Source organism: Anoplolepis gracilipes, chromosome 4, assembly GCF_047496725.1.
Source record: "Anoplolepis gracilipes chromosome 4, ASM4749672v1, whole genome shotgun sequence".
Classification (NCBI taxonomy): domain Eukaryota; kingdom Metazoa; phylum Arthropoda; class Insecta; order Hymenoptera; family Formicidae; genus Anoplolepis; species Anoplolepis gracilipes.
Window position 1 is genome coordinate 8,948,766 of NC_132973.1, and position 15,473 is coordinate 8,964,238.

At 28.3% G+C, this 15,473-nt stretch overlaps 2 long non-coding RNA genes across 2 annotated transcripts; one reads left to right on the forward strand and one right to left on the reverse strand.

Annotated features, from left to right (window-relative positions):
* Positions 1-1,014: 1,014 nt before the first annotated feature.
* On the reverse strand, positions 1,015-3,321 carry LOC140665143 (uncharacterized). Its single transcript, XR_012046558.1, has 3 exons — positions 1,924-3,321; positions 1,495-1,571; positions 1,015-1,187 (listed from the first exon to the last, which is right to left on the reverse strand). It is a non-coding gene; the product is annotated as an uncharacterized lncRNA (long non-coding RNA).
* A 4,398-nt stretch (positions 3,322-7,719) lies between these two features.
* Positions 7,720-11,437, forward strand: LOC140665067 (uncharacterized). Its single transcript, XR_012046543.1, has 4 exons — positions 7,720-8,355; positions 8,692-8,741; positions 9,935-10,735; positions 11,073-11,437. It is a non-coding gene; the product is annotated as an uncharacterized lncRNA (long non-coding RNA).
* Positions 11,438-15,473: the final 4,036 nt, after the last annotated feature.

The window sequence follows — 15,473 nt, forward strand, 5'->3', positions numbered from 1 at the left end:
TATAAAAGCAAGTAGGTTCCCAAATATAATGCTCGAGCCAAGGATCCTCGTCAGCTTTCCAATTCATCAAATTTATGTTGCAATAAAAGCAAAATACTTTATCCAGAACTCCTGTATAACAAAATCCCGCCTTTGCTAATTGCTCTTTAGTTTGGTATTTCTCTGCAGGCCAAAATTTAAAGGAATTCAAACGAGCTTGATAAAAACGATATTCAGGATGCTTGGCTATGTTTATATTTAATATAAACTCGTTATGCTCCATATTAATACACTATATGTTTCTATTCGTGCGAGCGTAGAACCTTCTCTGAACGCATGAGATATCTGAATAAAAAGAGGACCTCGTGCGATTTCTTTTCTAACCTTTCTTTACAACTACTACCTGCAGTAACGTAAGAAGAAAATTAAGTTTCACGTCGAAACCACAAACTTTTTCAAGCCAATTTAAATTTTAAAAATGTTAAAAGAGAAATAATATAGATCCATACGTCAATATCTGAGAAATAAGAATGTATGCGTTGTTATCGCTAAAAATATTTAAAATTTTATGTAAAAAAAGTAAAATTTCTCATAAAATATCCACAGTATTGTAAATTCCTGAAATTTTAATGCACTATAGTAAATTTCTTTTCTTTTCTTTTTCCACAATGGACACTCTTAAAAATAATACCTAAAGCGAAACAAGCTTTGTCACGAAAAGACCAAAGGACCATCAATATTGTGATAGATGTGGATTTCAAGATAGTATATTGAGTTATTTCCATAGTGGTTTAATTTTATATGCAGTCATGTATACGCATTTTTAGAGAGATTGTTTATATATAAATAATTATTAAGAATAATAAAGAAATATTTTATTAATAATTTTATAAATCTTGTTTCAATATAAATATTAATTTTATATTACATTATTATCATACATTATATGTATTTAAAAATATATTATGTAAGAAAAAATACCTAATAATTAGCAATTTTTTTTAATTAAGAAATCTCTTAAAAATATATCACGCAAGTTTGAAATAGAAAAAAAGAAAATAATTAAAACATTAAAATAATTGATATCAATACCATAGATCCGGATCAAAAAAAGATTACAGTTCGGTTTCTCGGTTATAATTATTATAAAAGTTTGTCACTCACCGACACTGATGCGCAACAGCGGAGTTTTCGATATTAAAACTTGTCTGTAACATACATATAAAATCCAAATTATTATAGCAGAGCTTCAAATAATTAAATATATTCAAGAAATTATTATTGTATTCACCAAATTTTATATTTGATGCGTACAATAATAAGCAGAAATTTAAGTATGGAACAATTAAAAAAAAATTCTAAAATACTATTTTTAATTTAAATAGAAACTTTTATAGAATTTGTATAAAAGTCTTTCCTCTGTGAGTCCCTCTTGTTAAAATCATTAAAATAAATTAATCGAATTAACGCGTGTACGTGATTTATAATAATTAATGTATAAATAATAATATTTACTCTATAGTTACTCCGCCGATGCAGGATGCCTCTCCTAGGCCTTTTCCTCCTCTCAAATTGTCAAGGTCGAGGTTGATCTGTAATATACAAATAAAAGATCCAAATTGTAGCAGTACCAAAAATAATTAATATTTCAAAAAATTATTATTGCACGCACTAAATTTTATATTCGATATACATAATAATAACCAGATTAATAAAATAATTTTATAAGGTTTGAAAAAACTCTAATTAATAATTTTTAATAACTCTATATATAAAAGCTATAATCTTCTAAAAGTAGAAATTTTTACAAGATTTTATGTCACAAAGCTTTTATGTTTTTCCCTATAATTCTCTCTGGTTTAAATCTAGTAAATAAAAAATTAAATTACGTGATTAATTTAAATCACGCATTAATAAATAATTAATACACAAGTAAGAAATTACCACAGAGTTGCTTCACCATTGTCCGATGCCTCTCCTAGGCCTCCTTCTCTCAGATTGTCAGAGTCATCAGGGTCTATTGTCTTACACGCGCGATACTTTAAACGGCACTCCCGGAAATTCGGAACGATCAAAAATTCCGTTTTATCACGCACGAGAATCATACTTGTTGACAAGTTGAGAATTCAACGATCAAACTTCGAGCAAAAATTAAGTTTCAACCGGAAGATGAAATCAATTGAGGGAATTAAATCGCGAATGGAATTCGTCCGACTCCTATCCGCGCATCTCAGACTCAAACTCGTTAGGCACGATTTTGGATGAGCATATGCGTCTATCATATAAATAGTCCACATGATACGTCATAGGACTGATAGATGGAAAAAAAAGAGAGAAGACCCATGAGCAACGATTCTACGCAATAGACGAATTCTATTAATCAATTCAGGCCGAAACGTTTGTCGAAGTACACTGTGCTCTCAATCGATTATCGAATTGTATCTCTCTATATATGAACAAATGCTTGCATTCATCTCAGTCAGCGGCGATACTGAATGAAAATTTTGTTACTTACAATCAGTAAGAAATGATGATTGAAAAAATGTCAAATAAATGCCAACAAACATCGACATCGATTCGACATCTTCTTTTCAACCATTTCTCACTGCAAAACAACTCTGAAAAACATCCTATTTAGTCGGCATCAAATACGATCCTCGATAATAGTCGTGATCGAAATCAGGAATTTATTAAATGAAGCTAACGCGAAAACGCAATCGCGATCGCGATTATAAGATGAGAAGCCGAGAGTGTAAGACAATATATACGTGCTATACGTTACCAAAGCTGAATTCCAGATTTTACATATTTCGGAATTGCTTTAATATTTTAACGCGTTAAATTTTAACACGTATCGTAATGCGTATTATCGTAGCGAAGGAGAGAGAGAGAGAAAGCATGTACTGTCTATTTTGATTAAAGTATTTTACGCATATGTCATAATGCGGTTCATGTACTTTAACGTTAATATTATCATTCGTTTTGTAATTATTTTATCGTGTTAAGAGTTTTCTCGCATAATATAATCCGTACGTATTGGCGAAACTAAAAAGAAGAGTGTGTCATTGTGTACGGCGCGCTCGACTTTTAGGTGACTTTGACCGAGCGCGAGTCTGCGACGCGTCGAAATGAAAGCACGTGTTACCGCTACGCCCGTCAGAGCCGCAATGAAGGAATGTCATGGCTGTTTACGAGCTAATATCCTTTCCCGTTTTTACTACGCAAGGTAAGGAGAAGGGTATTTTCCCTCTTTCTTCCTCGTCGCGCCAAAACAATAAAAATTAAATACACATATGCTACGTGATAAAAGTTGACGTGTTAAAATATGTACATCAAGTAATTCTAGAATTTCTTAACTAAAATGATATTATTATTCGATATATTAAACGCGCTTTAAAGTAAAACACGATTACGAATATAAAATACTTTAACCAAAGCATCTTATAATTTACTATATAACTGTACAATGATTATATAGTATGTATGTATAATGTGTATATATATATATATATATATATATATATATATATATATATATATATATATATTATATTTAACAGAATTTTTCTGTTTAATTCGCAATGACAGCTGTTCATGAAGCACGTGAACAAAATCAATTGGCATCGCAAAAAAAAGCAATAATTAATTTCGAAATTTACGTGTGTTTTTTTTTAAAAAAATAAAATATAAAAATATTTTGTAGAAATAAATTGCAAGAACCGAAAAAGGATCATAAACAGAAAATAATTTACAGAACATAATTAACAGTTATGTCCGGTTATGGTTTTCGATATTATTTTAATTAAAAAAATTTCGGTAAATATTCACATAAGGTCACCCCTTTCAGAAGTCAATGACCTTGACATATGTTGTCAAGATCATCAACCTAAGTAACGCTTAAAAGATTTTAGCCGTCGCTCGTTGTTTACTAAAAAGTTACATACAAAAATTATTAAAAATTGACGTTTTTTCCAATTATTTTATCAAATACTGGAGTTTTCATAGCAGCATATTAAATGTATTTAGACGTTTATGTGTTCAACACATTTTTCTTTGAGTTCTCAGATTATTATAAAATTATTATTAGATTATTATTTATATTTTAATGCAGTTTGGTTTCTTTTTAAGAGGAAAATGCATTACGCACTCCTCGTCGATCGGTCTAGCGAAGGAGTGTGAGACTCCCCCCCGTCTATAAAAAGTAGTATACCCACTAAAAACCCTTATGTTTCTCAAAGTGCATTTTCTGAGGAGAAACCTTATATTTTGTAATACATTAATATACACAAATATATATTATATGTAGTGTTACACATAGAATTAATTATGTTATAAATATATATTACAAAGTATGATATAAAATTTATTAGAAGCTTTTAGATCAAACGTAGCTGATAGTCTATCACGACCAAAAGAATTATTAATAAATTTCGATTACGTCTCTTTCAATTAAGAGAATCTGGAATTTTAATGAAATTTTGTGTTATTGTACGTGGTCTTTCAATATCGTCTAATTTACAATTGAATTTTTTTACAATAGATATACATAAATATAATGCAAACGTAATTTTATACAATAATATCTTATACAATCTTAATAAATATATAATGTGTACATAATTTAATTAAATTTTATTATAAATATAAATTTAATTTTTATCCAATAATCTTTTTTATAATTGTTTTTTTTTTCTTTTTTTATATATTATATTTTATGATTTATATATAATTTATTTTTAATGATTTTTTTTATTTCTCTGAAAAAATATTACATTATTTTTATATTTTTTCCCTTAAATTTAAATTTAATTTTAGAGCTTTAATTTTATAGTTTTAGATTTAATTTTATTAAATTTTATTTTCTTTTTCAATATCCTAATAGCCAGACCAAGTAGATCTCAGTCTACTTGCTGGTTATACTAACAAAAATACATGATAAAGCGATTTGGGGATCGTAATTAAGAATTCGCAGCAAGATTTAGGAAATCACGATCATATATATTTTTTACGCCTTTTCGCCAGTTTACCATTTTGACCACGTATTATATTTTTCCAGCCAGTTGGACCTACCTTTGTTGCTCCTGGCTATAGTTATTTTAACTCGATTTCTACGAGCCAAGAATTGAGGAAGAAAAATAACTTCTACTGCCGGTAATAATTATCACCGGCAAATAAGACGACTTATATTCATTTAGGATCGTATGATATAATACAATCGTTTTGTAAATGCGTATCATTTCATATCATAGTCGTCAAAAGTTGCAAAAGGTATATAACAAATATAATTATGTATATATTGAAAAAATTGTATTCTAAATGTAAACTTTATAAGCCTTCTTAATAGATATTCTTAATAAATAAGAATAATTTTTTACCGTGATATATTTTAAAACACCTTATTTATATTGAAATTAAAACTATTGTATATATAAATATATTATATATATTTAACTTGTCAAAATTTTAATAAATAGCAAATGTCTATTAGTAAAATCGCTTTTTTTTGTTATTGGAATTCATAATCTCAAATATTAAATAATATAATAATAAGAAAATATTTTATTCAGTATATAAATAAATTCTTACTTGCTAAGAATATCTGAAAGTACTCTTTAGAAGATTTCTCTCTTAAACTAATTGTAAGAAGATCTTCTTAATGTTTATTTTAAAGAAATATTATAAAGTTAATATTCTTAAGCTGAGAATATAATTTTTTCGGTGTATGTAAAATATATTAGCATGCATATCAATCCTTCTGTCGGCGGGTCATTAAACATTTGTATCTTTAAAATTGTTTTATAAAAATCTAATATATATAATTAAAATAAATATTTCATGTATGTCTTGCATAAAAGAATTTTTTTTATAATTTAAAATTGACCCAGAGTACGGCATGCATGCATTCCGCCGTCCGAGGGTTAAAGCAACGAATTTATCTACAATCTACATCTTTATCTACAAGTCTATTAATCTACATCTACAAATCTCTACACAAATCCGTTGCTTTAAAATATAATAAAAACTTTTTATCACTCACTGACACTGATGTGCAACAGCGGAGTTGTTGATATTGAATCTATACGTTGTCTGTAACATACAAATATAAAATATAAATTATAGCAGCGCTTAAAATAATTAATATTCAAGAATTTATTATTATATATACTCATCAAATTATTATTATGTACTCATCAAATTTTATATTCAATGCGTACAATAATAAGCAGATATATAAATATCGAATAATTATATAATTAAAAAAAGAACTATTTTTTAAATAAATAGACTTTTATAAGATTTATGTAAAAGTCTTCATCTCTGAGTTTCTCTTGTTGAAATCAATCAACTAAATAAACTGAATTAAATCATATACGTGATTTATAATAATTAATCTACAAATAATAATATATAAATTATATTTACCCTGGGGTTGCTCCGCCGATGCAGGATGCCTCTCCTAGGCCTCCTCCTCCTCTCAGATTGTAAGGGACGTCAGGAATTATTGTTTTATACGCGCGATATACTTTTTTTAATTTATTGAAACCGCACAAAAATAAAATCGCGCAATATTTTAAACCGTACAAAAGTAAAAACGCGCGATAGTTTGACGGCACTCCCGCACTTTTACGCGCGATACTTTGACGGCACTCCCGAATTTCGCAAATCCCATCGAACGATCGAAAATCCCATTTTATCAGGGGCGAGAATCATACTTGGAGTCGACAGGTCGGGCACGATCAAACTCCAACGAAAGAAAGATTAAAATCAGGATAAATGAACGAAAACACGATCACGATCGCGACGAAGTCGAGACAAATGTCAAAAACAATAGCGTTCTATATGTCACTAAGATCGAATGTTATTATTTTATTTCGGAGTCATTTTAGACGTACTTTAACACGTTAAGATTAATCGTAATATTATTACATATTATTCGTATTATTATTACGTATTATCGTCGAGAAACTTGTACACGGCGCGCTCGATCTCGAAGTGACCGAACGCGAGACGCACATGCCGGCGCAGACGTCGGAGTAAAAACACGTGCGCACACTACGTCCGCCCAAGTCGAAATGAATGACTCACCGCTGTCACGAGTCGCGTACGCCGTGGTCTCCCCTCTCTTACCACCTCTTACTATGGAATGCGTGACGTCAACACAAGGTCGAGTATGCTCATTTATCCCGCAGGAAGAGCGATACCTTTTTTGCGAAATATGTTCTCCTAATAAATATGGAAAATTTAAAGAATTATTTATAAAACAACAATTTCATTCTAATTATTTAAACACGGTTCCCATTCCTTACATAGGTCGCGTTCGGGGAGACACTATTAGCACTAACAGCGTCGTTCACATAAATTTGGAAAAATAAAAAATGTCTTTAAATAATTAGAATGAAATTGTTGTTTTATAAATAATTCTTTAAATTTTCCAAATTTATGTGGACGACGCTGTTAGTACTAATAGTATCTCCCCGAACGCGACCTATGTAAGGAATGGGAAACGTGTTTAAATAATTAGAATGAAATTGTTGTTTTATAAATAATTCTTTAAATTTTCCATATTTATTAGGAAAACATATTTCGCAAAGAAGGTATCGCTCTTCCTGCGGGATAAATGAGCATACTCGACCTTGTGTTGACGTCACGCATTCCATAGTAAGAGGTGGTAAGAGAAGGGAGACCACGGCGTACACGACTCGTGACAGCGGTGAGTCATTCATTTCGACTTGGGCGGACGTAGTGTGCGCACGTGTTTTTACTCCGACGTCTGCGCCGGCATGTGCGTCTCGCGTTCGGTCACTTCGAGGTCGAGCGCGCCGTGTACAAGTTTCTCGCGACGATAATACGTAATAATAATACGAATAATATGTAATAATATTACGATTAATCTTAACGTGTTAAAGTACGTCTAAAATGACTCCGAAATAAAATAATAACATTCGATCTTAGTGACATATAGAACGCTATTGTTTTTGACATTTGTCTCGACTTCGTCGCGATCGTGATCGTGTTTTCGTTCATTTATCCTGATTTTAATCTTTCTTTCGTTGGAGTTTGATCGTGCCCGACCTGTCGACTCCAAGTATGATTCTCGCCCCTGATAAAATGGGATTTTCGATCGTTCGATGGGATTTGCGAAATTCGGGAGTGCCGTCAAAGTATCGCGCGTAAAAGTGCGGGAGTGCCGTCAAACTATCGCGCGTTTTTACTTTTGTACGGTTTAAAATATTGCGCGATTTTATTTTTGTGCGGTTTCAATAAATTAAAAAAAGTATATCGCGCGTATAAAACAATAATTCCTGACGTCCCTTACAATCTGAGAGGAGGAGGAGGCCTAGGAGAGGCATCCTGCATCGGCGGAGCAACCCCAGGGTAAATATAATTTATATATTATTATTTGTAGATTAATTATTATAAATCACGTATATGATTTAATTCAGTTTATTTAGTTGATTGATTTCAACAAGAGAAACTCAGAGATGAAGACTTTTACATAAATCTTATAAAAGTCTATTTATTTAAAAAATAGTTCTTTTTTTAATTATATAATTATTCGATATTTATATATCTGCTTATTATTGTACGCATTGAATATAAAATTTGATGAGTACATAATAATAATTTGATGAGTATATATAATAATAAATTCTTGAATATTAATTATTTTAAGCGCTGCTATAATTTATATTTTATATTTGTATGTTACAGACAACGTATAGATTCAATATCAACAACTCCGCTGTTGCACATCAGTGTCAGTGAGTGATAAAAAGTTTTTATTATATTTTAAAGCAACGGATTTGTGTAGAGATTTGTAGATGTAGATTAATAGACTTGTAGATAAAGATGTAGATTGTAGATAAATTCGTTGCTTTAACCCTCGGACGGCGGAATGCATGCATGCCGTACTCTGGGTCAATTTTAAATTATAAAAAAATTTCTTTTATGCAAGACATACATGAAATATTTATTTTAATTATATATATTAGATTTTTATAAAACAATTTTAAAAATACAAATGTTTAATGACCCGCCGACAGAGGGATTGATATGCATGCTAATATATTTTACATACACCAAAAAAATTATATTCTCAGCTTAAGAATATTCACTTTATAATATTTCTTTAAAATAAACATTAAGAAGATCTTCTTACAATTAGTTTAAGAGAGAAATCTTCTAAAGAGTACTTTCAGATATTCTTAGCAAGTAAGAATATATTTATATACTGAATAAAATATTTTCTTATCATTATATTATTTAATATTTGAGATTATGAATTCCAATAACAAAAAAAAGCGATTTTACTAATAGACATTTGCTGTTTATTATAATTTTGACAAGTTAAATATATATAATATATTTATATATACAATAGTTTTAATTTCATTATAAATAAGGTGTTTTAAAATGGATAAATGAACGAAAACACGATCACGATCGCGACGTGTTTAAATAATTAGAATAATAATTTAGAATGAAATTGTTGTTTTATAAATAATTCTTTAAATTTTCCATATTTATTAGGAAAACATAATTTGCAAAGAAGATATCGCTAAAATCCGCGGGAAGAATGATACCTTCTTTGCGAAATATGTTTTCCTAATAAATATGGAAAATTTAAAGAATTATTTATAAAACAACAATTTCATTCTAATTATTTAAACACGTTTCCCATTCCTTACATAGGTCGCGTTCGGGGAGATACTATTAGTACTAACAGCGTCGTCCACATAAATTTGGAAAATTTAAAGAATTATTTATAAAACAACAATTTCATTCTAATTATTTAAAGACATTTTTTATTTTTCCAAATTTATGTGAACGACGCTGTTAGTGCTAATAGTGTCTCCCCGAACGCGACCTATGTAAGGAATGGGAACCGTGTTTAAATAATTAGAATGAAATTGTTGTTTTATAAATAATTCTTTAAATTTTCCATATTTATTAGGAGAACATATTTCGCAAAAAAGGTATCGCTCTTCCTGCGGGATAAATGAGCATACTCGACCTTGTGTTGACGTCACGCATTCCATAGTAAGAGGTGGTAAGAGAGGGGAGACCACGGCGTACGCGACTCGTGACAGCGGTGAGTCATTCATTTCGACTTGGGCGGACGTAGTGTGCGCACGTGTTTTTACTCCGACGTCTGCGCCGGCATGTGCGTCTCGCGTTCGGTCACTTCGAGATCGAGCGCGCCGTGTACAAGTTTCTCGACGATAATACGTAATAATAATACGAATAATATGTAATAATATTACGATTAATCTTAACGTGTTAAAGTACGTCTAAAATGACTCCGAAATAAAATAATAACATTCGATCTTAGTGACATATAGAACGCTATTGTTTTTGACATTTGTCTCGACTTCGTCGCGATCGTGATCGTGTTTTCGTTCATTTATCCTGATTTTAATCTTTCTTTCGTTGGAGTTTGATCGTGCCCGACCTGTCGACTCCAAGTATGATTCTCGCCCCTGATAAAATGGGATTTTCGATCGTTCGATGGGATTTGCGAAATTCGGGAGTGCCGTCAAAGTATCGCGCGTAAAAGTGCGGGAGTGCCGTCAAACTATCGCGCGTTTTTACTTTTGTACGGTTTAAAATATTGCGCGATTTTATTTTTGTGCGGTTTCAATAAATTAAAAAAAGTATATCGCGCGTATAAAACAATAATTCCTGACGTCCCTTACAATCTGAGAGGAGGAGGAGGCCTAGGAGAGGCATCCTGCATCGGCGGAGCAACCCTAGGGTAAATATAATTTGTATATTATTATTTGTAGATTAATTATTATAAATCACGTATATGATTTAATTCAGTTTATTTAGTTGATTGATTTCAACAAGAGAAAGTCAGAGATAAAGACTTTTACATAAATCTTATAAAAGTCTATTTATTTAAAAAATAGTTCTTTTTTTTAATTATATAATTATTCGATATTTATATATCTGCTTATTATTGTACGCATTGAATATAAAATTTAATGAGTACATAATAATAATTTGATGAGTATATATAATAATAAATTCTTGAATATTAATTATTTTAAGCGCTGCTATAATTTATATTTTATATTTGTATGTTACAGACAACGTATAGATTCAATATCAACAACTCCGCTGTTGCACATCAGTGTCGGTGAGTGATAAAAAGCTTTTATTATATTTTAAAGCAACGGATTTGTGTAGAGATTTGTAGATGTAGATTAATAGACTTGTAGATAAAGATGTAGATTGTAGATAAATTCGTTGCTTTAACCCTCGAACGGCGGAATGCATGCATGCCGTACTCTGGGTCAATTTTAAATTATAAAAAAATTTCTTTTTGTACGTATTCCAAGAGAAAATTTTATATTACATTTTTCATTTACTTTTTTTTTAACTTTTGTTAAAATAGATATACCATTTGTATATTAAAATTGAGAGAAAAAGAAAAATATTAAAAAAAATAAAAATATATGATTTATTCCGGTTTTATGCAAGACATACATAAAATATTTATTTTAATTATATATATTAGATTTTTATAAAACAATTTTAAAAATACAAATGTTTAATGACCCGCCGACAGAGGGATTGATATGCATGCTAATATATTTTACGTACACCGAAAAAATTATATCCTCAGCTTAAGAATATTTTATTTAACTTTATAATATATTTCTTTAAAATAAACACTAAGAAGATCTTCTTACAATTAGTTTAAGAGAGAAATCTTCTAAAAAGTACTTCCAGATATTCTTAGCAAGTAAGAATATATATACTGAATAAAATATTTTCTTATCATCTTATATTATTTAATATTTGAGATTATGAATCCCAATAACAAAAAAAAGCAATTTTACAAATCATTATAAATTAGGTGTTTTAAAGTATATCACGGTAAAAAATTATTCTTGTTTATTAAGAATATCTATTAAAAAGGTTTATAAAGTCTACATTTTGAGTACAATTTTTTCGGTATATACATGATTATATTTGTTATATATCTTTTGCAACTTTCGACGACTAATGATACGCATTTACAAAACGATTGTATTATAATATCATACGATCCTAAATGAATATAAGTCGTCTTATTTGCCTGTGATAATTATTACCGGCAGTAGAAGAAGTTGTTTTTCTTCCTCAATTCTTGGCTCGTAGAAATCGAGTCAGAATGAATAGCCAGGAGCAACAAAAGGTAGGTCCAACTGGCTGAAAATACGTGGTCAATTCTGGCCACAATGTGTAAAAAATATGTAATTGCAAATTTCCAATTAGGACTCCCCAAATCTTGTTTTATCGGATTTTTGCTGATGTAGCTAGTAGAATTAGGTCTGCTAGGGCTATTAAGACAATTTAAAAAAAACATAAAATTTAATAAAAGAAAAATTATAGCTATTATAAAATTAAATTTATTTGTAAGGAAAAAAATATAAAAGTATAAATATAAGATAATATAAAATTGTAAAAATATAAAAATTTAATATTTTTTTCAATAAAATAAAAAATTAATTAAATATAAATTACATATAAAAACAAGTAATTAAATATAAATTACTGTAAAAACAAGTATTAAAACATTATTAGGTAAAAATTAAAATTATATTTATAATAAAATTTAGTTTAATTATGAAAATCGTAAAAAAATGTAACTTATTTATTGTACATGTAACTTATTGTATGTACGTATATAATATGTATATTATATGCATATCTTTTATATTAAAATGTATATTATGCAGGTATAACATTATATTTATGGTATGTTATATATTATATTGCATAAGATTGTATGAACATTAAGTATGAATTTTAAATATTATATTATATTATTAAAATAGTATATAAGATATTATTGCGTAAGAGATAGATTTAAGTTGCGTTATATTATATGTATGAATTATATTTATTATATACTTATTGTAAAAAGTAAAATTACACGAAATGGAAGAATACATACAATAACATAAAATTCCATTAATATTCTAGGTTTTCTTAATTGAGAGAGACGTATCGATAAATTTATTAATAATTCGATCTTTTGATCGTGATATAGACTATATCAATTACGTTTTAAAAATTTCTAATAAATTATATAGGTCAATTTCGAATATTTCGTATAATTCTATGTAATAAAATTATTTTAAATTAAAAATTAAAATTATATTTTATATTAAATTTTGTATACACCTGCGCTAGCTCCTAATTGCCTTTCTCGGTGACGTTTTAATTAAATTTTGTAAAATATATTTGTAATATAATTAATTCTCTATATGTAACATTGAATTAATTATATATAATATGTATTTTGTACATTTTACAATGTATTTTATACATTTTGTAATATATTTTATATTAAATTTTATATCATATTTATTCGTTGCGAATACATTATCTTATTTCGGTATGGCGTTTCTAATTTCCTGAACTGAATAATTCATGCAGATTCGATCGATAGCTAATCAATCAATTCGATTTTTGATCGAATAGAGAATTCGAATTTCGTTTACCGCGGAACATCTCGCAATATCTTATTGACTTTCTGATTTCTTTCTTTTCGCATCCTTCTAGCATTCTCGTCACATATCCTTCTGGCTATGTCTTATCTTTAATTTTTAATAAGGCATCGAAATTAATTAACCGAGATTATTGTTGCAAGAGACACTTATATAACTATATATATGATATATAAATGCATATTTATAATATATAATTTTATTTTATTTAATTACTGTAATTCTATTCATCAGTTGACTCATTTAATTCATCTGTTTGTCGCTTTGAATTTACAATTATAAAAGTAGAACGTTTGATATATTAATTTCGGGAAAAGAAGCTTTATTAATTTTTGTTAATTAATGCCGATTATGCAATTGACATACTCGTACGCGATTAATAATATGTGTCTTCTAATCTCCTCGAAAGTTCAATTTTTATTAATAAAAGATGTTACACGTATTACTAATCGTGCACGAGTATGTCAATTGCATAATCGGCATTAATTAACAGTAATTAATAAGGTTTCTAATTGCGGAATTCAACAACGTGTCTTAAATAAGTATAAAACAAAATGTATTTCAAATGTATAATCTGCCTAATTATAGGTTTATGCGATTAACGAAAATAAACACAGAATAAATAAAGAAATTTAGGAAATAAGATAAAATAATTTACAGATATCATTATAATAAAATGACATTGTAATAAATATTTAAAGACTATATAGAACAAAACTAGAATAAAACAAATTAGCATTATTTTATTTATTCTTCCTATTTCTCTCTTTCTTCCTCCTAACCCTCCACTGTCACCCCTCAAAATAAGTGTGTAGACAATGGAGGGTTAAAGGAAGAAGAAAGAGGAATAGGAAAAATTAATTCACTATTTATTAAAAGCAATAGTGCAAAAAATAATAAAATATAATTTTACGTGCTTTAGTAAGGCAGAGTACATTATTGCAATATATCGAAGTAAAATTGATTTATCGATGACGCGTCAAAAATTTGGAGAAAAGATAGATAGTCTTCACAATGAAAAATATTAAATTTTAAAATAAAATAGTACAGAAAATAATAAAATATAACTCTAAATGCTTTAGTAAGGCAGAGTACATTATTACAATATATCGAAATAAAATTGATTTATCGATGACGCGTCAAAAATTTGGAGAGCAGATAGATAGAATCTCCACAACGAAAAAAATACAATAAAAAAATATACACACGTCATTATAATAAAATGACATTGTAATTAATATTCAAAGACTATATAGATCCAAATTATTATAAAAATAAGATATTTATGCGTGAGACGGATTTTTCAAATTAATTCCTAGTTTATGATAAAGTGTGCGATATCTTAATTAAATAGCTCTGTTTATTACATAGCAATTTTTTATTCTTTGTCTAGCAATTAAAATATGCTTATAAATTTAATATATAATACATACATACATGCACACGTACAAATTTGTACATAGAATTCAACTATAAACGGACAGTTTGATTGTTTGTTGGTTTAACAGCATTTCTTTACGGTTATAGAGTAACTAAAATTATTAATAATGCTAAAATAATGATACATTTTTTTAGGTGAAATGCTCGATCTAATTATGATACTAAATAATCGATAATCAGATTTTCCAATGGAATCTTAATATGTATAATAAATTTTAGCTCATAAATAAAAACATAATTATATTAATTATATTAATGCAAAAGGAATGTTCTATAGCTAAAGATAATCATTAAGCGTTGCAAGGCTGATTATTTTAATGAAAAAAAGATATCTTACACATATCGAAACATTAATGTTTTGAAAAATGAGATGTTTTAAAAAATTTTCAAAACAAAAAAAGTAATATTACAATTGAAATGAACGAAAAATTAAAAAGCACATGCAAAACTAATATTGTTTAACTAATTCAACTGAATAATTAATAGCAACGAAATAGTTCAACCATTATGTTCTCATCGCATCTTTATAATTTTTATATCCACTCACAA